This window comes from Monodelphis domestica, chromosome 8 (genome assembly GCF_027887165.1).
Source record: "Monodelphis domestica isolate mMonDom1 chromosome 8, mMonDom1.pri, whole genome shotgun sequence".
In the NCBI taxonomy this organism is placed as follows: Eukaryota; Metazoa; Chordata; class Mammalia; order Didelphimorphia; family Didelphidae; genus Monodelphis; species Monodelphis domestica.
The window spans coordinates 197399111-197423306 of record NC_077234.1 but is presented as its reverse complement, the minus strand read 5'-3'; the positions used below and the strand labels follow the sequence as shown (position 1 = coordinate 197423306).

Sequence of the window (24196 nt, the reverse complement as noted above, 5' to 3'; positions counted from 1 at the left end):
CCTACACACAAACACATACACACACACAAATCCAGAGATACTGGTAAAGGATCAATTACGGAAGCTGAAGCTTAAATAATTTGGGCATCTGATGAGAAGACAGGACTCAGTGCAAAGGGAAAGATCGAAGGCAAAAGGAGGAGGGATAGATAGCATCATGGAAACAACAAACATGAACTTGAACAGCCTTTGAGAGATAGAGGAGGATAGAAAGAAAGGTCTGCTGTGCTATGGTCCTTGAGGCTGAACACAACCAAACAACAGCAACAAAGGATCATATCCCAAATCCTCCATCTTCTAGGTGGGACACCATTGTCCACTCAACAATGATGTGTAAGGGGAAAAAAAAAGCTAAGGGAAATCATTTCATCCTTTCTCTATAGTAATTAATATCATAGAATTTCAATGTGTCTGATATGACTCAGGAACAACTGGCACATAGACTACTAGCACAAGTCCTACATGTCCTTAGGGATAGAAACAGTTTATTCTAGGAATCTTGTTTGTAATACATTTGAATATTTGCATAACCATTGAGCAAATGTGTTAGACTGTGTGGTAGAGGCATGGAGAGAGAGAGGACAAGGCTGGGGACATATCTGTCAATCAAGAAGGAGTTTCCAAACTGAATTTTCCCAGGAGTTGGCAGTTGAGCTGACCAGGGGAATGGGACTTGGAGTCACTCTCTCTCTCTCTGGCAGTTGAGGCTGGCTGAAGACTCTTGTAGGGCTGCCTTGTTTTGGGGGCTTTCTGATCAAAGGGAAACCTCTGCTCTCTCTGAGGTTTTGACTGACCAAGAGTTGGGGGGTTTCTGGCCACAGAGAGGAGAAGGAGGAGAAGCTTGGCTTTTGAGTTGGTTGTCTCTTTGAGAGTTGAGCTGGCCAGGAGAAACTGAGAAACTTTGGACTTTGTTTTCTCTCTGGGGTTAAGCTGAGAGACCTTGCTGACTTTGTGAAGAAGAAAGAAGATTTTAAACAGCTGTTGTCCTCCATCTCTCTCTCTAACTGTCTTAGAGTCACAGTTGTGACTGGACTACTTTCCCAAACCCCCAAATTCTCCCTCTTTTTGGATTAGGGACACCTTCATCCCTCTTACCTCAGTTTCCCCTCCTGTTATCCCAATAAACCCCCTGACTTGAAAAGGAAAAGAAAAGAATATTTTTATAGTTCATTCAGGGGGGAGGGAAGAAGCCAAAGGCTTCAAGAAGAACTGGGAGGTGAGGGGGGCAGGGAGGAGAGGGTAAAGGAGGGAAGGAGAGAGGGTAGGAGGAGATTAGGAGAAATATTGATCCACTAGTCATCAGTAAGGATCAATAAGCATTCCCCTTTAGCAGTATCCCCTGTACCAGCATCTTCTACAGCATTCCCCTCTAGCAGTTCTTTAGTAAGCTAGAGTACATCCAGTTAGTTCAACCAGAAACAGTTTCAACTGCTTCCTCTACCAAAAAGACACAATGAATTCTCATGATGACAGCTTACTGGCTTGAGATACTAACGGGTAAGACTTCAAATGACTGTCTCTTTGATATCACAGAAAGGGCAAGGTTGACTCATCATGTCTGTTCTCATTATGATCTTAAGGAGGGGTGAAAAAAAGCACCCAGGTCTCCCCAGGCTATCAGGCAATTCTTATAGCATGCTCTGGGGAAGTCTACATAGGTTTGAACAAAATTTGCATCAGGCTTTACCCTAAGATTTAGTGACATCTAAACTCTCCTGATTTTGATGCTACTCATTTCCAAGGTTCAAAATCATAGAATCATTTTGATTCTCCTTTTGACCTTATCGCATATAAGTCAACTTTTTGTAAAGTCTTTTACAGCTCTCATTTCTAGATCCTGAAATCTCAAACCAAACGTGCCCTAAGTATGTCTAGTCAGTCTTTTGGGAATGTCTATGCATTCTGTCAAGGCCTGAGAAGTTTGTATATGTCTAAAGGTGAGAGTTTGTCTATTGGTAAAGTTTAGAGTATGTTGGTGTGTTTGTGTTTGTGTGTGTGTGTTGAAATAATCTCCCATTAGATTAAAAAGATATTTATTCAATGTTTGACATGTATTGTATCTAAATTCTGCAGATAAAAAGATGGGAATGAGGATGAAAACAACAAGAGCAACACATAAAAATTTGACAATAGTCCCTTGTTTTCAAGGACTTTTTATTTCAAGGACAATTTATTTAATTAATTAATTTAGAATATTTTTCTATGATTACATGATTCATGTTCTTTCCCTCTCCTCCTCCCTACCCCCTCCCATAGCCAATGAGAAATTCCACTGGGTTTTACATGTATCATTGATTAAGACCTATTTCCATATTATTAATGTTTACAATAGAGTGATAGTTTAAAGAATCTATAGCCCCAATCATGTATCCATCAAACCATGTGATCAAACCATTGTTTTTCTTCTGTGTTTCTACTCCCACAGTTCTTTCTCTGAATGTGGATAGTGTTCTTTCTCATAAATCCCTCAGAATTGTCCTGGATCACTGCATTGCTGCTAGTAGAGAAGTCCATGACATTTGATTGTGCCATAATTTATCAGTCTCTGTATACAAGGTTCTCCTGGTTCTGCTCCTTTCATTCTGCATCAATTGGAGGTCATTCCAGTTCACATGAAATTCTTCCAGTTCATTATTCATTTTAGCACAATAGTATTCCATCACCAACAGACACCACAATTTGTTCAGTCATTCCTCAATCAAAGGGCATCCCCTCATTTTCCAATTTTTTCCCACCACAAAGAGTGCAGCTATAAATATTTTTGTACAAGCCTTTTTCCTTTACTATCTCTTTGGGGTACAAACTCTGATCATAATCATTGATTAAAAGTAATTCATTTTGGGAGAGAATTGCTAGAAACTGAGGGATCAGGAAAGGTCTGTTGTAAGAATTAATATTTCAGCTGATTTATGAAAGGAGGTAGGAATTCCAAGATGCAGAGATGAGGAGGGAGAGAATTCCAGAAATGGTGCATGGTATGTAATGCAGAAATGGCAGATGGAACATAGTGCATAGGGGATAGCTAGCAGTCTAATTTAATTGCTTTTCTTTGTAGCCCCAGTGCTCTGCACAGGATCTTGCACATAGCAAGGACTTAATAAATTTTTATTTCTTATGGTGAGGATGATCTAAATTTATCCAATAAAACATAGCTCAATTCACCTTAAAATATCATTTCACCAATTGCTCTACACTTTGTTCAAAACTTTTTGGTTTCACAATACCTTATTTGAGTATTCAGAGTTCTACAAGCTATTTCTACCTATTTTTGTATTTAAAAAAATTTAACGTATTTATTTGTTTCTTAAATTAAAAGATCAAGTTAACTTCCTTCTTCTCTCTACTTCATCCCTTTAGAAAACATAATTTAAAAATATATATATATATATATATGTCTTCCTTACTTATCAATTCCTTCTCTGGAATAATAAAAAGGCAAAATGACAAATGTTGGAGGGGATGTGAAAAAATGGGGACACTAATACATTGTTGAAAGAACTGTGGACTTGATCGCTACCTATCTTTCAATTTTATTTCCCATTATCACTCAGTTGGAAACATTTGCTCAACTAGGTGGATTTACTAATTATCTCTTCAACATACTTGTTAAATTCCCACTTCTGCATCTTTATTCATACCATTCTCCCCCTCCACTTGCCAATATGGATTTGAGTCATCCTTCCAGGTCCAACTGAAATGGTATTCCTTTTATGAAATTTTTCCTGATCACTCAGGTCTACAGTGACCTCATTGTCCTCTGAACTCCTATAATATTTATCTGTGATGCTTATTTGTCACTTATATACTGGTGTATGAATAGATTACACGTTCACTCAAGTCAAAGACAATATCTTACACTTAAAAAAAATATCTCCACAGTGCTTTTCATGATGCCTTTTCAGGGCTGCTCATCCATCTTTGGTGTTCACCTTTCACTCAACTCTCACCTGTAACTCCAAGAATCTTTAGTATATACAGTAGCCAGACCTTAGTAAAACTGTCTTGCCAGATGGGCTAAAGCAGGTTGAGGGTAACCAACATGCTTCCAATTCATGGGTGAGTTAGTGAGATGTCTGCCCTAAGCATTTGATGATTCCCCCCAGAAGATTTGGTCAGATAAGCATAATTTGTTCCCGTGGTCAAGTGGCAGAAGCAGGTTCTGTGGAGTGCTTAGCTCTTGGTCAGATATAAAGGATTCCAGGGTCATCCCAGGCCATCACCAATCATCTGACTTTTATCACTTCAGTGACTTTGAAAGAGAGAATAAAGCTACTGACTTTGTGTTATTCTGCCACACTTAAATCCAATTCATACTTGAATCACAACATCATTCTGTGATATCATTGGCCCTTTTTCAAATAAATATACTGTCAATACCTGGTTAATTACTTAATAGATCCCACAACTTCCTGGTATAATAAGGAACAAGGGATTTGGAAGTGACTGGGATCTATTGCATTGTTTTGTCCCAAACTCTCATTTTTTTTTAAAATATATTTTATTTGATCATTTCCAAGCATTATTCGTTAAAGACATAGATCATTTTCTTTTCCTCCCCCCCACCCCCCATAGCCGACGCGTAAGTCCACTGGGCATTAGATGTTTTCTTGATTTGAACCCATTGCTTTGCATTAGAGTGTTCATTTAGAGTCTATCCTCTGTCATGTCCCCTCAACCTCTGTATTCAGGCAGTTGCTTTTTCTTGGTGTTTCCACTCCCATAGTTTATCCTTTGCTTATGAATGGTGTTTTTTTCTCCTGGATCCCTGCAAGTTGTTCAGGGACATTACACCGCCACTAATGGAGAAGTCCATTACGTTCGATTATACCACAGTGTATTAGTCTGTGTGTACAATGTTCTCCTGGTTCTGCTCCTCTCGCTCTGCATCACTTCCTGGAGGTTGTTCCAGTCTCCATGGAACTCCTCCACTTTATTATTCCTTTTAGCACAATAGTATTCCATCACCAACATATACCACAGTTTGTTCAGCCATTCCCCAATTGATGGGCATCCCCTCGTTTTCCAGTTTTGGGCCACCACAAAGAGCGCAGCTATGAATATTTTTGTACAAGTCTTTGTGTCCATTATCTCTTTGGGGTACAGACACAGCAGTGCTATGGCTGGGTCAAAGGGTAGATATTCTTTTGTCGCCCTTTGGGCATAGTTCCAAATTGCCCTCCAGAATGGTTGGATCAGTTCACAGCTCCACCAGCAATGAATTAATGTCCCTACTTTGCCACATCCCCTCCAGCATTCATTACTTTCCTTTGCTGTTATGTTAGCCAATCTGCTAGGTGTGAGGTGATACCTCAGAGTTGTTTTGATTTGCATCTCTCTGATTATAAGAGATTTAGAACACTTCTTCATGTGCTCGTTAATAGTTTTGATTTCTTTATCTGAGAACTGCCTATCCATTTCCCTTGCCCATTTATCAATTGGAGAATGGCTTGATTTTTTGTACAATTGATTTAGCTCATTATAAATATGAGTAATTAAATCTTTGTCAGAGGTTTCTATGAAGATTTTTTCCCAATTTGTTGTTTCCCTTCTGATTTTGGTTATATTGGTTTTGTTTGTACAAAAGCTTTTTAGTTTGATGTAGTCAAAATTATTTATTTTACATTTTGTGATTCTTTCTATGTCTTGCTTGGTTTTAAAGCCTTTCCCCTCCCAAAGGTCTGACATGTATACTATTCTGTGTTTACCCAATTTACTTATGGTTTCCTTCTTTATGTTTAAGTCACTCACCCATTTTGAATTTATCTTGGTGTAGGGTGTGAGGTGTTGATCTATTCCTAGTCTCTCCCACACTGTCTTCCAATTTTCCCAGCAGTTTTTATCGAATAGTGGATTTTGTCCCAAAAGCTGGGATCTTTGGGTTTATCGTATACTGTCCTGCTGAGGTCGCTTTCCCCCAGTCTATTCCACTGATCTTCCTTTCTGTTTCTTAGCCAGTACCAAATTGTTTTGATGACTGCTGCTTTGTAATATAGTTTTAGGTCAGGGACTGCAAGGCCCTCATCATATGTGTTTTTTTTCATTATTTCCCTGGATATCCTTGATCTTTTGTTCTTCCAAATGAACTTTGTTATGGTTTTTTCTAAATCAGTGAAGAAGTATTTTGGTAGTTCAATGGGTATGGCACTAAATAGATAAATAAGTTTGGGTAGGATGGTCATTTTTATTATATTGGCTCGTCCTATCCATGAGCAGTTAATGTTTTTCCATTTGTTCAAGTCTAGTTTTAGTTGTGTGGCGAGTGTTTTGTAGTTGTGTTCATATAGTTCCTGTGTTTGTCTTGGGAGGTAGATTCCTAGGTATTTTATTTTGTCTAAGGTGATTTTGAATGGGATTTCTCTTTCTAGTTCTTGCTGCTGAGCTGTGTTGGAGATATATAGAAAAGTTGATGATTTATGTGGGTTTATTTTGTATCCTGCAACTTTGCTAAAGTTGTTGATTATTTCAATTAGCTTTTTGTTTGAATCTCTAGGATTCTTTAAGTAGACCATCATGTCATCCGCAAAGAGTGATAACTTGGTCTCCTCCTTGCCTATTTTGATGCCTTCAATTCCTTTATCTTCTCTAATTGCTACTGCTAGTGTTTCTAGTACAATGTCAAATAGTAGAGGTGATAATGGGCATCCTTGTTTTACTCCTGATCTTATTGGGAATGCATCTAGTTTATCCCCATTGCAGATGATATTAGCTGTTGGTTTTAGATATATACTGTTTATTATTTTTAGGAATGACCCTTCTATTCCTATGCTTTCTAGTGTTTTTAATAGGAATGGGTGTTGTATTTTATCAAAGGCTTTTTCTGCATCTATTGAGATAATCATGTGGTTCTTGCTAGTTTGCTTGTTGATGTGGTCAATTATGTGGATGGTTTTCCTAATGTTGAACCAGCCCTGAATCCCTGGTATGAATCCTACTTGATCATGGTGAATGATCCTTCTGATCACTTGCTGGAGTCTTTTTGCTAGTATCCTATTTAAGATTTTTGCATCTATATTCATTAGGGAGATTGGCCTATAGTTTTCTTTCTCTGTTTTTGACCTGCCTGGTTTTGGAATCAGTACCATGTTTGTGTAGTAAAAGGAGTTTGGTAGAACTCCCTCTTTGCTTATTATGTCAAATAGTTTGTATAGTATTGGGATTAACTGTTCTCTGAATGTTTGATAGAATTCACAGGTGAATCCATCAGGCCCTGGGGATTTTTTTCTTAGGAAGTTCTTTGATGGCTTGTTGGATTTCAATTTCTGATATGGGATTATTTAAGAATTCTATTTCCTCTTCTGTTAGTCTAGGCAGTTTGTATTTTTGTATATATTCATCCATTTCTCCTAAATTGGTGTATTTATTGCCATATAATTGGGCAAAGTAATTTCTAATGATTGCCTTAATTTCCTCCTCATTGGAGGTGCTGTCCCCCTTTTCATCTTTAATGCTGTGAATTTGCTTTTCTTCCTTCCTTTTTTTAATTAGATTGACCAGTACTTTGTCTATTTTGTTTGTTTTTTCAAAGTACCAGCTTCTTGTCTTATTTATTAAATCAATAGTTCTATCACTTTCGATTTTATTAATTTCTCCCTTAATTTTTAGGATTTCTAATTTGGTTTTCTGCTGGGGGTTTTTAATTTGATCACTTTCGAGTTTTTTCATTTGCATTTCCAATTGATTGATCTCTGCTCTCCCTTGTTTGTTAATATAAGCATTCAGGGCCAAACTCTCATTTTTACAAATAACGAAATAGAGACTCAGCAGTTTTATTAATTATTCTTTCCTGTGCCCTTAAAATTTTGACCTAGAATATCCCGGAAAAATATTACAGGAATCTACCCTGAAAGGATGGAGGAACCATTGAAAATTTATGAGTTGATATTTAACTGAAAAAAGCTCTTTGAGAATAGGACAGTTCATGTGATTTTGTAATTTTAAGTGATTTATAAATGTTTGGTATTTTTGATTAAATGATTTGTCCAAGGTCATATAAGTAGTCAATAGCCGAGCCAGGATATGAACCCAGGTCCTCTTACTATGGATTCACTGCTCCTTTCTACTTCATGCATCAGGTCAATGGACTGAGTGGCTCTTGACATAGCTATGGTGGAATAGAAAACAGAACTGGTTTACTTTGAGAATCTTGATCTTAGCACATTTTAGTCACTTGTATAACCTTTGAGTGCTTTTGCCAGATTATGCTCTACCCAAAGGACCTAGTAAATTCTCAAGATTATATGAAAGAGGGAAAACCATTTATTAGAGGGAGTGAGGTAGCACTATGGACAGATTTCTGGGTCTTATATTCATACCCCAAAGAAGCTCAAGCTAGTAACCTTTCAAAGGCAGCTAGGTGGAATGAAATTGGATTTCAAGTAGGGAGGAGCCGAGTTTAAATCTGTGACCCTGAGCAATTTATTTTACCTTGATTTCCTTAACTGTAAAAATGGAGATAATAACAGTACCTATCCTACAGGGTTGTTGTGAGGTAAAACACTCAGCACAGTTCCTGGTGCTATATAAGTGCTTAATTGCCTTCTTCTTATTAAGTGTCTACTATGTTGTAGGCACCTAACAAATATTATCCCATTTGATAATTACAACAACCTTGGGGAAGAGGTATGATGGTTATCCCCATTTTACAAGAAACCTTAGACAAGTGAGGCTAGGTGACTTGTCTAGGGTCAAAGAGCTAGTGTCTGAGACCAGCTATAAACTTGGCCCTTCCAGTCTTTCCATCTAGCTGCCTCTGAAAGGTCACCAGTTTGAGTTGCTTTTAGGTATGGATGGAAGTTAAGCTACAGTCATTTTTAGGAGATTGGCTGTAGTTTTACCTCTGTTAGAGACATAATTTCAATGGATCCCCAATGGCATTAATGACTCCGTGCTCTGGCTCCCTAGAAGTGCTACTAATAGCTACCTGAAAAGCCATAGTATGACCTGTTCCTTCATCCCATGTCTTGAATGATGGCCTCAGGGTGTCCTTAATTCTCCAGTTTCCCCCTGATTTCCACAGCACTCTCCCTACACATCTTGAGTCCCTTCCTCTATTATACCCATAGTATCAGGATAAAAGAAAGTAATTTTATTTTAAATGAATGAATTTGGGTTTTTTGGCTACATTAAAGTCACAGTGACCCTCCTTTCTGTCCCCAGTAGAGAAGGTACTGTTTGACAAAAAGATTATGCATATATAAAACTATGGTTTGCTTGTTCCTACTTAATATCAGTTCTTTCTCTGGAGGTGGGCATAAGCAAGTTATTCTTCAAACAATATTTATCTTGCTACAAATCAAGTTCTCTTGGCTCTGTTTGTTTTTCTCCTCATAATTTCATATCAGTCTTTCCATGTTGCTTTAAAAAAAGTAATCTGCTTGGGTCAGCTAGGTCACAGAGTAGATAAAAGACAAAGGACTGGAGTCAGGAGAACCTGGATTCAAATGTGACCCTGAAGTCACTTCTTAACTTTGTGACCCTGGACAAGTCACTTAACCTGATTGTCTAGTCCTTGCCACATACTATTCATACCAAAACAGAAGGTAAGGCTTTTAAAAAATACTAAAATTAACCTGCTTGCATTTCTTATGGCACAGTAGAATTCCATCACAATCATATGCCATAACTTGTTTAGCCAAGGAAAGAATTTTTAAAAAAATATCAAATGACTTGAAAACCACGAAGGAAAAAATATTTTGTTGACTATTGCACATCTTCCTTCCCATTAATTACTATACAATATAAGTACAGTCTGGGTTGGGTGGTAAACTTTTTGTGTGTGTGTGTGTGTGTGTGTTTTTTTTGTATAGCAGAAGATGTGCTAGTTTTAAAGTCAGAGGTCCTGGATTTGAATTCTGCCTTTGCCACTTACTAGATGCGTGAGCAAGTTCAAATCATTTAACTGCTCTCTGCATGAGTTTCCTCATCTGTAAAATGAGGGAGTTGAATTGAGATAACCTTTCAGGTCCCTTTTAGCTCTAAAACCATGAATCTATTTCCAGAATTAGACTGCAGTCCCAAATTTTCTTGTTCTTACTTGAAATAAAGCAGATGCATATATAAATAGTTTAGTTGAAACTTTTTTTGAACTGTTGACCTTTTTGAGTTTCTATTTTTTAAAAAAATTAGAATGACTGATTTTTCCAAAGCTCTTTCTCCTCTTTCCTATTTGGCCATAATAAGTCTGCCTTGAAATTGAGCCAACATCATAGTAATAAAGACAAAATGTGTGGGTTAACTTTTCCTTTAATGAGGAACATTTGTTTAACATAACACTTCGAAAAATGATTCAAATAAGAGTCCAAATGTGAATGTCAGAGAACATTAACTAGAATGTAGACCACTTTTCATTTTCCCAAAGGGGTAGGCAATAAAGATTTATTAGTCACCTACTCTGTGCCAGGCACTTTGCTAAATAATAAATAAAAATAAATTTTAAAAATTCAAATAGGGAAAAGTCACTAAAATTGAGAGGGACTCAAGAAAGTAAAAGTGAGGATTTTAGGTGAGACTTAAATGAAAAGAAGGAAAAAGGAAATGGCAAACCACTCCAGTGTCTTTGCCAAGAAAACTTCAAATAGGATCAAGAAGAGTCAGGCATGGCTCAAATGCCTGAACAATAACAAAAGATACAAGGGATGCCAGAAGTCAGCAATAAGGAATGAGAGCCTCGAGTCAGAAGATGGAATGTTTTCAAAGAACAGCAAGGAGGCCAATATCGATGGACTGAAAAGTACTTGAAGGAGGGTGAGTTGGGATGTAAGGTAGGAATGACATAGAAAAGCTTTTAGAGTTCATCTAGTCATAGAATCTCCTACTAGAGGGAAGGGTTCTCAAAGGCTACTTAGTCCAAAACAAGCCTAAGCAAGACTAGCCTGCTAGGTTTCATAGTGAATAGAGAGCTGAATTTGGAGTCAGAAAGACCTGAGTTCATATCTGGCCCAATGTATTAGCAGAGTGACCCTAGTTAAGTCACTTAACATCCCAGTTCAATTTCCTCATTTGTAAAACAGTGATATTAGCGCTATCCCACAGGTGTCAATTCTGTGAATCAAATTAAATATATCAAATATGAAAAAATGCATCACAAACATTAAAGCATTATAAAATTTCATTATTATTATTAGTTATTTTATGAATCCCCTATACCACATACCCAGCAAGTAATCATCTGGCCTCTCCAATGAGGGGGAGCCCATTGTTTCTGGGAGATTTGACATTTGGACAGTTCTAATAGATAGGATTTTTTCTTTTTGGCGTCACGCTTACATGTGCTTTGCAATATTTATTTATTGTCTCGAGTTTGACTTTCTTGGGATAAGCAGTACCAGTGTAATTCCTCTCTCATATCACAACCCTTCAAATAGCTGAAGAAAGTCATAATATGTCCTCTAAATCTTCTTTTCTCCAGGTTAAGCGCCCTCAGTTCCTTTAACTATTTCTCAGATGGCACAATTTCAGGGCCCTTTTCCATCTTCATTGCCCTGTTCTGGATACTCTGCAGTTTATCAGAGTCCTTCCTAAAATCTCATATTTGGAACTGAACACAGTACTCTTTATATGGTGTTACCGATAGCACAGTGGATAGAGCACTGGTCCTGGAGACAGGAAGATCTAGCCCTCAGACACTTAGTAGCTGTGTGACCCTGGGCAAGCCACTTAAGCCTATTTACCTCAGTTTCTTCATCTATAAAAAATGAGCTGGAGAAGGAAATGCCAAACTATGCCAGTATCTTTGCCAAGAAAACCTCGATTGGGGTCATGAAGAGTAATATATGACTGAGAACAACTGAACAAGAACAAATCCCTTTAGGACACCATGTTGCTCTTAGTACACTCTAAGATTGTTTTGGCTTTTCTGGCTACCATATCACAGTTTTAACTTGGATGGTGTGGAAGCAAATCTCTCTCTCCATTATGTAGCCTTTTTTTTTTTAATGACATCTTTCAGTGACCTGGAGTCAAAGAGCATTGAGTAAATTCGGGTATAGATAAGCCCTCACAAAAGTTAAAGAACCAAGGAACCCACTAGAGAGGAAACTAATACCACAGGCACTGCCCCTCTGGGGAGTCCAAGCAAATTAAGAAACTATGGTTGGTTCCAGAGATGTGACATGTGGGAACTAGAGGATGGAGAAAAGAGCTTATAAAGTGGTGACCAGGTGGTCTTTAGAGTCTGCTAGCTGGAGTGTGGAGGCGGGAGGAACCATTGTCAGAGGCTAGCTTCAATCCATTATGGTGGCCCATAGATTAGTAAGCTAAGTTTCTGTCTACTTCTTCCCTACTTTTCCCTCTCTTACTACTATTACTTTGATTTTTTTTTTAAACCCTTACCTCTGTCTTGGAGTCAATACTGTGTATTGGCTCCAAGGCAGAAGAGTGGTAAGGGCTAGGCAATGGGGGTCAAGTGACTTGCCCAGGGTCACACAGCTGGGAAGTGTCTGAGGCCAGATTTGAACCTAGGACCTCCTGTCTCTAGGACTGGATCTCAATCCACTGAGCTACCCAGCTGCCCCCTATTACTTTGATTTAATAAAGTTATACAACTACTAGCAGCCTCCTAATTTTAATTATTGCAATGGAACAAAGTGATTTTCTTAAAGCACAGGTCTGTCTGATCATGTCACCCTGCTCCCTCAATATACCCCAGAGATTCCCTATCATTTTCCCCATCAAATACAATATCCCTTTCTTTGAAATTCAAAACCCTTCATAACCTGTCCATTTCATAATCTAGCCCTCCTTCCTTTCCAGTCTGTGTGCCCCTTACTCCCTGAAAGATACTCCTCCAGTTTAAGGGGTAGAAAGACTACTGCTGTCCATTGAATAATAAGTTCAAGAGACCAAAAGGCTGACCCATCCTTTGGAGATACCCTACTTGCTATCTATTTCAGTTCAACAAGAGTGAAGCATGGTGAGGAGTTGGCATAGCCACTGAATGATCTATTTGACCCAGCTCATCAGCTGAAGGGTGTATTGTATTAGAAAGGATTAGCATTAGGTAGACAGAATAGCTAAGATAAGTTAGGATTTTGTTAGTTTGGGTGGGGCAAGAGAATATTTAAGATGGTACAGAGTTAAGAATAGATTAGAGTTTAAGAGTAGAGTTATATTAAAGGTAAGTATCATTGAAATTCACGGATGAGAATTAAAAAAAAGAAATTAAATTAAAAATTTTTTTAAATTATAAAGAATTAAGTGCAGCTGTGCTGCTCATCTGAGCCGTGATTTGCCTTAACCTTGGTATTCCCCTTCTCCTTCATGTGTGCCTCACTATCATGACAGTTTTCTTTAAGTTTATACTTACATATTCGTGCTTGTAGTCTCTGAATCTATTTGTGGGTGAATGCACTCCTCACATTGAGGGAAGTGTTTCCTTACTGTGCCTCATGAGGAAATGTCCTTGAGAAAGAACTATATCTACTGGCCCAATTTAGACTTGGTTTTTGTCTTTGTATCACTTGCTCCTAGAATAGTGCCCTATACAAAATAGGTGTTTAATAAAAGCTTTGATTCACAATCAGAGCACTAAATTGAAAGGCCCATCGAAGTACTGGGAAAGCACAAAGTTCACTGTCATTACCTGTAACAACAACCAGCTCACAGTGTGGCATGACTTGTTAATCCTCTATCTTGTGTTCAGTTAGATATTTTCTTACAGGTCCAGAATATTAGTTTAGGTCTTACTAGATGATACACATGAAATAGAATGAATTGTAGAGCATTAGATGAGTGCTTGGACATAGGAGGCAAAGAATAAGTTGTTTTAAAAATAAAGGAAATTTAATGAGAGAAGTAAAAAGTGGTTCAATGTGGGTTAGAGAAATGGAAAATGTATAAAAGAAGTTAGGTTGTTGAAGGAAGTCCATCTAGGGCAGTGGTTTTAAAATTTGTTCCAAAGACCCCTGTGGTTCTAGAGGAGATCAGCAGTAAGTTATATACATAAATCAACAACAAAAATAGACAACACGATTTTTTTAACCTTTTCAGGTCATCTAGTCATATAATAAGGGGTCATGTAGTTTAGTTTCATTTATTAAAAAAAAAGAAATCAACCTTTTGTCAGAAGATTTTTTTAAAAATTATGGAATAACAATTTTATCAAATTATTTATTTTACAAAATAGGGAATAACAATATTATTCTGCTAGTTTGTCATGTACTAAATGGCTTTACTAGGATGCTATTTCAATGAATGAATTCTCTGAAGAAATTTTCTGTTTAACAAATTTGGTGAGCATAAGATGAGATGCCAGTCTTTCCATAGGTTGTTGTACCTCGATTCTGGTACAGATGTTACAAGGGCAGGACTGGGACTGACTGAAGAGAGGATATTACTTCCAGATGTGGATATTGTAAAGGAGATAAAAAGCTGCTCAGGGAAGTCATAGTCCCCTCTCTTGAAAAGGAGTATATACCCCTCCAGATAAAGAAGGTAAAGAATTAATGCCCTTGAATGAGTCCCCGTGTATCTTATTTTTTATGGGTAGCTAGTGGATGGAGTGTGTAAGTTCTACTCAGTCAGATGAATTCAAATGCAGTCTTAGAAACTTACTAGCTGTGGGATTCTGGTCAGACCACTTAACCCTGGTTGATCTCAATTTCTTTATCTGTAAAATGGGAATAAAGATAGCAAGTTGTTTTCTTTTGTTTAGTTTTAACATGTGTCCTATCCACAGGAAGACCATCTTTTTGAATCTTGTTCAACTTTTACATGGAAGGTCATAATCTATTGCTCTTAAAACTCCTTGAGGAAGACAGCATTGCGTCCCAGTGAGCCTAATGCTGGGTTTGGAGTCCCTGGAATAACTAAAGGAGAAGGGCTGGACTATAAAGAAATTCTGAAAGAGCCATCATCCATCCACATGGGGATATTGGGCAGAGTCCCAGAGCAGCAGAATGCTGTGATACTGGAACTGGAAAGCCACTGACAAGCCTGGATGAGAATCAGACCCCCAAAGATACAGCCTGATTTGCTCTGGCAACGAGCCTTGAAAGGTATGACCTTTTCAACTCCAAAAATATAATAACAATAAATATAATATAATAAATATGATATAATATAACATGTTATAGTATATGATAATATATTCATTGTATATTATAAATATATTATCATATAATATAACATGTTATAATACATTATAATATAATATAACATAACATGTTATATTTTATTATAATATATTCATTATATATTATAATATAATATAACATTATATTATATTATAATATATTTATTGTATTATATTATCTATAATCTCAGAGTCAACTGGAGAGGAGAGGCAGTTTAACATAGTGGGTAGGACACTGGACACTGAGTCAAAAAAACTTAAAGTGAAACCTGCCTTAGACACTTACTAGCTGTGCTAGTGTGGGGAGTTCATTTAATGTTTGCGTTCCTTCGCCTTACTTTGCTTTGTAAAGCAGGGATGGAATCGATGACTTTCTGACATCCTTCTTTAAATCTATGGTCTGAAGATGCAGAGTTCATAAGGTCCAGAAATATGGCAAAGATGTTACCTTCTATAGTTTTCGTTACTTGTCTAAGAAGAATCCTCTATTCATACTCCCAGCCTAGGGAACTCGGGAACAGCTAGTCTCTCAGTTTCTCCCCTGGACTTTATCCACTACTCCAGAGGAGGACTCTGCGTAGGACTTCTGGCCTGAGTGCTACAGAGGCAGGAATTTCCCTTCCGAGCAAAGGAAGCTTCCAAGAGGGAATTTTTCGGGCACGCAGCAGTAGCACATGCCCATTCCCCGAGTTTACTTTCTCGTTGAGACAACCCTTCCTTACAACTGTCCCGACCGAGGAGGAGAGGCGTCCCAACGTCCGGGAAGCGCTGCTGCCTCCGCCCCCTTTAGCAGAGCAAGGGGAGGAGTGCAGACCAAGCGCCAGCCTGGGTGGGAGGGAGCTCCATGTGGGGAGTTGGGAGACTAGGCAAGGATCTGGAGAGGAGAAGCTCGGCTTCCATCCTCCTAAACCCTCCAGCTCCGGGCTAGTGCCGCTGACCCATGACTCTCCAAGAGGGCGCAGGAAGTGGGATGGAGGAGCCCAGGTCCCAGAGCTCTGCTGCCCAAGTCTGGCTTCGGGCGCCTTAGAAGGACCGGGAGAAGGTGCGCACCGCGCCGGCAGCACCCAGGGAGCGCAGCCTGATCCCCTGGCGGCTGGAGGTTTTCTGCTTTCTCCCGAGGAGAGCTGAGTAAGTAGAGGTAGCAGTCCCAAGCTCGGAGAGACGCCCGGACTCCTCCGAGGGCCGCGCCCAGTAGAACTGAGGGGCCTGGAAAAGGAGGGGATGTTGGCAGCCCACCAAAGGAACGAGAAAACGTGGGACATTGTCAGTCTCTTTGCCATCCACCCTAGATGTCCTTCTAGTCTTTTGGCTGCCCCTAGGAGTAGCTAGAACAGGGGGTGGGTGTGACTTTGAGGCTTACTGGGGTTTGGAAGAGGGACGGTTAAATGCAGGGTCGGTTAGACATTGAGCTGTCAGAGGAACTGGGGAACAAGTTCCTTCACTAGCTTCTCCGGAACGCACAGGGTAACTCATTCGCCCCTGCCCAAGCCGCTGGAGCTGAAAGTGTGTGGTCCATCGGACTGGTGAATGGTACTTCAAATAGTCATTGTGGATTTTGGGGTGATATTCAGGCTTAACTGAGTGAGATGATCGTGTGTGTGTGTGTGTGTGTGTGTGTGTGTGTGTGTGTGTGTGTGTGTGTGACAAGCAGAGAGGGACAGAGGAAGAGACACAGAGACCCGACACATTCACACAGACAAATTGGGAGGGGAAGACAAAGAGGGAGGGAAGGGAGGAAGGGGCAGAGACAGAAACAGAGAGAATGATAGAGAGAGAATGACAGGTACAGAGAGACAGAGAGACAGACAGAGATAGAAAAGATAAGAGAAGAGAGAAACAGACTGAGATTGATTAAGAAACAGATAGAGACAGGCAGAGGCAGAGACAGAGACACACACAGAGAAACAGTCAAATCAATTCACCATATGTCTTACTAAATTTTTTTTTTGATACCTGCAATAAGTGCTTTCCTTTGTAATTCTTAGATTATGAATTCTAAAGGGGGGACCTATGACTTGTGTTTCTGAGTAAGCTCCTTTCTGTACTGTGTTCAGTTTGTAGGAAAGGATGTTCAGTAAATACTTTTGATTGATTTTGTGTTTTGGACCCCCAAAGGTCTTGGTGGGACTTGACATTGAATCTGTTTGTCTTTGTGGAGCTCAGGAGAGTTGCCTTATTTCTGCTACTTCTGAAGAAAAGTAAAGTGGTAGGACACTTAATTTTTTTAAAGCCTTAATTTCCATCTTAGAATTAATATGAAGTAACGGTTTTAAGGCAGAAGAGTGCTAATGATTAGGCAATTGAAAGTAAGTGACTTGTCTAGGATCACACATTAGGAAGTGTCCCAGGCCAGCCAAATTTGAACCTAGGAGCTCCAGTCTCTAGGCCTGGCTCCATTTACACTGAGCCTACTACATACCCCTGACACTTTTAAAACAAAATGCTTTCAATTCTTTTTATCATTTATTTGTGTTAACTCAAGTTATGTTTAGCCTGGAGGGAAAATCAACTTTAATGTGGCTGCCTCATCAACAATGGGACACTTATATAGCATCTCCCATGTATTATCTCATTTGTTCTTCCTAATATCCTTGCAGTGTAGGTGTTGCACCCCCATTTTGCAGATAAGAAAACTAAAATCGAGGGAGCTGAGGTGATTTGCCTATGGTCACCACAATTTAGAGGTGGGATTTGAAAAAAAAAAAAAAGGTCTTTTCTGATGCTAGTAGCATTTTCCCCATTCCATTATGTTTCCTCAACATGTTAAATGGATGAATTGATTGAATGCTCTGCTGACTGAACAAAGCAGAGGGAGTGCCTGGAAATTTTCTCAAAATAAAGGCCTGACTGGAAATTAGCTCAGGCACACCATTGGGAGAGTGGTCTAATGTGCTCTTATTCGGGTCTTTCTCTCTGAATGGGGTTAATAGTAAGAGATCAGAATGACTTCTGAGATGATCTGGGAATATCTTACTCAAAGGTATTGTCTGAAACAGATGCAGACCCAACAGTCTTGCGAGGAATATTCTGACAAAGAAACTCACACCCATGGCCTTAGTGCAGAACATATGTTTGTATCAGATGAACCACTATTGATTGATAGATTTGGTTAATTCTAATTTTGCAACCCAAAAAGTCACAAAGAGCCAGACACAACTATAATCTTCTATCTGCACTGATAGAGGGAGTTTCTAAACGCATGTGAGTATCAGGTGTTTCCTACACCAGTGAAATCATAGGTTCAGGCAAAAATGATGGTGGTAGGTGGGGGAAGTTAATGCTCTTGGAGTGAATCAAGAGGAATAAGATTTGAAAGTGACTTTGTTACAATTTTCCCTATTAGTGTCAAGCTACAGGTATAGAGGCTAATTGTAACATACAGCTTTCTTTTGGTCTTGAGGACCTTGTTGCTTCTCTGGTATCTTAAGCAGTTACATCATCATTGCTAGTTATAGAGCACAATTAACATTGTATAATAACATATGATTGCTATCACTGAGGTCTTGGGATGGTGTCAGGGTACCAGGGTACTACTACTCATCATAATAACTGAACAACATCTGGGCAAATCAGGGTGCCCAATTCGTTTATATTTGGTGACTCAACCTGGACAACTGAAATCAGAATGAAAAAGGATATGAGAAAAGGATGTATTTTCAATACTTTAAGCACTGTGATTCTATCCTACAGTCAAGAATGATCCACTAGTCTCCTGCTTAACACAGTGCCCAGCATATAGTAAGCATGTAATAAATTCTCATTCCTCTTCTCTCCAGCAACTCAGATTGCACCGAGATGCAATTTAGTAGACAGTTTTCATGAGCTGCTATGATGGAAAAATTCCTTACTCTACCGCTGCCCAGCCAAGCTGGCTGGTCTGAAGATGAAAGACAGAAGGCCCGTCTTCATTCTAATCCTCAGAACCTCTCTAGATAGCTGGAACTTGACAGGACTTGTACAATTTTGGCATTGACTTTGAGGTGCTAGGATCACCTACATATAATTGCAGCAAGACTTTATTGGAAGACACCTATTAGCATAAGGATATACAGATGTAAAATTTCCAGCAAGGTGGCATGGTTGTAGGGGAAGAACCTGGGAAGAAATGGCATCAGAATGGCAAAGTTTGGGATCTACCACTTGAAGAAATGCCACATTATGTATGCCACATTATGTATGAGTGAGGGAAAGAAATTTCAGTGTTATGGTTTTCTAAAAGACATTATATTCACATATCTGAGACTGTCTCAGTTTCATCCATTTCTACACACTCACAAGATCATCACCTTAGTTGAGACTTTTATCACCTTTTACATGGACTACTAGTTGCTATTGTTGAGTTGTTTTTTTCAGTACTGTCTGACTCTTTGTGACCTCATTTAGGGTTTTCTTGGCGAAGACACTGGAGTGGTTTGCTGTTTCCTTCTTTAGCTCACTTGATACATGAGGATAGGGCAGCAAACAGGAGTAAGTGACTTGTCCAGGGTCATAGTTATTGTATCTCAGGGTAGATTTGAACTGAGGAAGATGAGTTTTCCTGATTCTAGACCCAGCACTCTATCTACTGTACCACCTAGCTGTCTCTTAGACTATTGTGATACCCTCCTAAATTAGTCTTTAAATCTCAAGTCTCTTCTTTCCTTTAATCCTCCACCTTTCTGCACCTCTACCTCAGAATCCCTATCTTCCTTCAAATCTCTGATTAAATGCCACCTTCTTCATGAATCCTTTTTCTGATGCACTTAGTCATTGTTTCCCTGGAAATAATTTTATATTAAATTTTCCACTCATGTGTTGTTTCTTTCACTAGAGGGGAGGAGATGTTTGACTTTTGTCTTTGTATCCCCAGGACCTAGCACAGTGGCTTAGATATAGTAGACATTTAATAAACATTCATTGACTTGAATACACATAGTGGAAAGTCATATTGGTTATTCAGAGCATAGAGTATATCTTAAAGGCATAAAATGAGATAAAGTGTGAAAACCTTTCATGGACAGCCAGAATTTTCATAGTTGTGCAAAACATCACATTTAGACAATTACTGTAGAGTTTGATGATGGCATAGGTATCTTGGGAGATAGGAAACCCTTACATGAATTATTCGTGATGTTATTAGAGACCTAGATGGAGAACCTTTTCTCCATACAAAGCATTCAGTAGTCCTGTTGGAAAGAACATCTTTCCCTGGGTATGAAGAATCTTATTAAATAGCACAACAGCAGAATACTACTTCAATAGAGCAGGTACTTTGTCCTGCAGTTTATTCTTCCTCTGATTAAATGCTATTACTCACTAGAGTGGATAAGTAAAAAATAGAAAGGACTGTGCTGTCTTACTCAATTTACTCACATGGGAAGAACGGCTAACATTCTATGGCCCTACAAAATGGAAAAGGAATAGAGAAAGATAGGACGTTGGAGCCATCTTGGTGACAGAAACAAGTGGAGGAAGAGGTACCTTGGGGTATGCTGTGAGCCATCAGACCATGATAGCATGATAGAGTCATGCGTGGTAGCTGGGGAAACCACAGAGTGGTCCTTGGCGAGATGTGACTGCCCCCTCTATCCCCCTTGCATGACCTCTTTCATAAATGCCCCTTACCTATGAATTGACATAATTATTATTCTCCCTAGTCTCAAAAGAAATAATGCAAGAGCAAAACACACGTACCCTTATTCCCCAAAACATCACCAAAAGATCAGACCATTAAACCCAATCCCCAAAAAGACTATCATGGATTAACTTTTATTTAGGTACATAATTCCCAGCCAGACTGCAGCTACAGGCCAAGCCCAAAACTTTCTCATGAAGTCAGAACACAAGCCAATCATAGAGGCTCATACAATAAGTATAGGTAAACTAAGCTTCAATATGCCTCAGTGACTCGGCTTCAGAAACCAGTAACTCAGGAACTCCCTAGTAGAAACCCTGAGAAATGACCAGTCCAAATTTGAATTGTGTTCACAGTACCCCTCAACCTCAATGATATGATTGTTGAATTGTCTTTTAAGAACTGCTGATTAATTATTCCACTTTATTAAAAGTAATAAGTAATTTCCCTTAATTGTTTGTAAGCTCAAGACTTCTCACAGGGTAATGAGAAAATTAAGCCACCTGTGATGAAATCAATAATCTTGTGTGCAACCTTTATTCTGTCTTTAATCACAATACAAAGATATAGAATGTTAATTAAGTGATTTGTTAGAAGTTAATGTATCAATTTTCCAATCATCTCTCTTTGATTTTGTGTATCTGCATGCCAATAAAATGGGTATAAAAATTAAAAAAAAACAGACATTGGGATGGTGGAGCAGCTGTCTGATGCAAAGCAGTCCTATGACTGTAATGATTAAGCTGTCTCCAGTAAGTTATTTATTTTGACTGATCATTCTCTGGAGTCGTGAGTGAGGCTGGACCCTACCCGTGGCAGGGGTAGAGTGTTGACTGATAAGTAAGAGGATAGGGATAGGATTTCCATTTTTTATAGGTTTGTGTGAGTCATATAAGTCTATTCCAACCATCTTTGCTTAAACAAAGGCCATTAAGGCTGTGTAGCTTAAACACCAACTTTGCTATCGTGTTGGCATTGTTCAGTTGTGTTAAACTCTTTGTGACCTCATTTGGGGTTTTCTTGGAAAAGATATATTGGACTGATTTACCATTTCCTTTTCCAGCTCATTTTACAGTTGAAGTACTGAGGCAAACAGGGTTAGGTGACTTGCCTATGGTCAGATAGCTAGTAAGTATCTGAGGTTACATCTGAACCCAGGTCTTCCTGACTCCAGGTTCTCTATCCATTGCTGTGCCACCTAGCTGCCTAACTCATGAAACCTTCCTCAGCCTTAGTTTCCATGTGGACAAAACAAGAATTGAATTAGTTGATCTGTAAGGTCTCTCCCAGATCCCACTCCTAGTATCTTACTTTTGGGAGTGGAATGTGTGACTGATTTCACTGTTATATAGAATGGCCTGCGAGGAATCCCTTTCTACCAATGCAGGTGCATATCTGCTATTTACATCTTATTGAATATTTAGCATTTAGAGGTTATGTACTTTGCTCTGGGTCTTATAGCTAGGATATATTAGGCACAGGACTCAATCTCAACTTTTCCCAACTCTTAGACGGACTCACTATCTATCTACTATAGCATGCTGCCTATCACTTGATCTATCTTTAGTTAGGTAATTGAGACTTTCGTGATAACTGTAACAACTTATATTTGTATCATGCTTCTTATTTTTCAAAGGCTTCTTCTCCCTCATCTCATTTGATAAAACAGCCTGCCCTTGCCTGATTTGTTCAAACGAGCATTCTGGATAAACCTGTTTTAGCCTCAGCTCTTGGTTTTACTTTGCTAAATCTTTTTCTTGGGGTTTCTTGAATGAAGAGATAACATTTGCCTCAGTTATAGCCTGGACTCATTTGCTCATATCTACTTAAAACACTTTCCCTTTGTGAAAAATTTGTGGTATATTGATCACATGGCTTTTTTTCTGTGTTAAGCAGAGACTTAAGCTTTGAGGTTTTGGGTGGGTGTTTACATATTCCCTCTGTGCTATAGAATTGAAACAGCATTCATAATTTAGAAAGTAGAGTGCTAACATTTTCAGTCACTGTCAGGGTCATTTTATAATTCTCAAGCATAGCATGAAATCAGCCAAAGGTGTTCCTAGGTAGTTACAAAGTTAAATTTTCATTCATTCAGTTGACAAAATTTATATTCATCTATGTTGACCGTGACAATTGTTGATTAATTGTTTCATTTTTGTCAGATACTCTGTGACCCCTTTTTGTGGTTTTTCTTAGCAGAGATACTGAAGTGGTTTGCCATTTCCCTCTCCAGGTGATTTTATAGATGAGGAAACTGAAGTAAAAGAGGCTTATGTGACTTGCCCAGGGTTACATAGCTATTAAGTGTCTGTATTTGAAAGCAGATCTTCTTGACTCTAGACTTTTCGCTCTAATAGCTATGCTGCCTAGCTGCCCCTGATTGTGACTGTGCATTCATGAAAACTTGGAAACTTCACAATTTCCCAATATATCCATTTATCATGTGTAGTTCTTTGACATAAAAGAGTAAAAATGGGGCTCAGTTCGAAGTATCAAATTGGAATCAGCAGTGGTATTCCCAAGGGTCCACAGTGTCATCAAACTTTAGACATGGAAGGAACTTGCAGGGGCTTATTTTGGGAAATACCTGGTTGCTTAACTTTGAGAGCCTTTTTTACCTTGTCTTTACTGAAAAAAATATTTGAGATAGCTCTACAAAATGCTTGACTATTAAACAGATGTCTGTTGATGGTCTCAAGGACTGTGTAATTCTTAGCATCCTCTGCTTGGATTCCATTTTGTATTATGCCATTACTGATGTGGGAAGGGACTATATGTGATTAATGGCTTTTTGGTATGTTTCATGGATTTCAATGACCAGAAAATTGACCAGATAGTGGTTGACCCCTTGAGACTCACTTAATAAATGCTTGTTAATTGATTAAACAGTAATATCTTTCTTCATTAATCCTTGCTGGTCCTCAGACAGTAAACATAGTAATGAAGTATAGAAGGCCTGAACTTTAAAGCTTTTTAGTTTGGTAGAACTTGCCAAAACTTGTGACATCCTCCTCACTGGCCTTTCCTCTTCTTCACCCCACTAGTCTTTGCTAACTCAGTATTACCTCTGTTCCATGAAGAAGTATTCGAATAAGACCTTTGTGAAGAACAAATAGATAATGTATGGATTATCATATTTTCATCATTCATTCATTCATATCATATTTTCATATATAATGGCATAGTTCTCCTTTCTCCATTCCCACTGAGTTGCTACAATGTTAATAAGATGGGGAGGTATAAAATTTTTATAAGCTTCTGGGGCTTGTTCAGTGCTACCCTCGCCACCATCCAAACCATCTTTGATCCATAATCTTATGATCTTTGAGATTCTCACTTTCATTTACTACTTACTAAATGACTCATACAGAGTTATGTGGCAGCAACTAGTATAATTAATTGGAATTTAGATGTAACATTTCTCCTTTGAATCTTAAAATGAAGGGCTGCTCTAAATGGAAAATATGGAAATATTTTTGAAAGCAAATCAAGGTAGAATTTAAGGTAAGAAT

The 24196-nt window shown here is 38.6% G+C and overlaps 1 protein-coding gene across 1 annotated transcript in view; it reads left to right on the top strand.

Moving 5' to 3' along the window:
- Positions 1 to 15829: 15829 nt before the first annotated feature.
- The window catches only part of IL1R1 (interleukin 1 receptor type 1), a 34958-nt gene continuing 26591 nt past the window's right edge, over positions 15830 to 24196 (top strand). The window contains exon 1 of the mRNA XM_007501161.3: positions 15830 to 16198. The gene's annotated coding sequence lies outside the window, so the exon portion shown is untranslated. The remainder of the gene's footprint in view (positions 16199 to 24196) is intronic.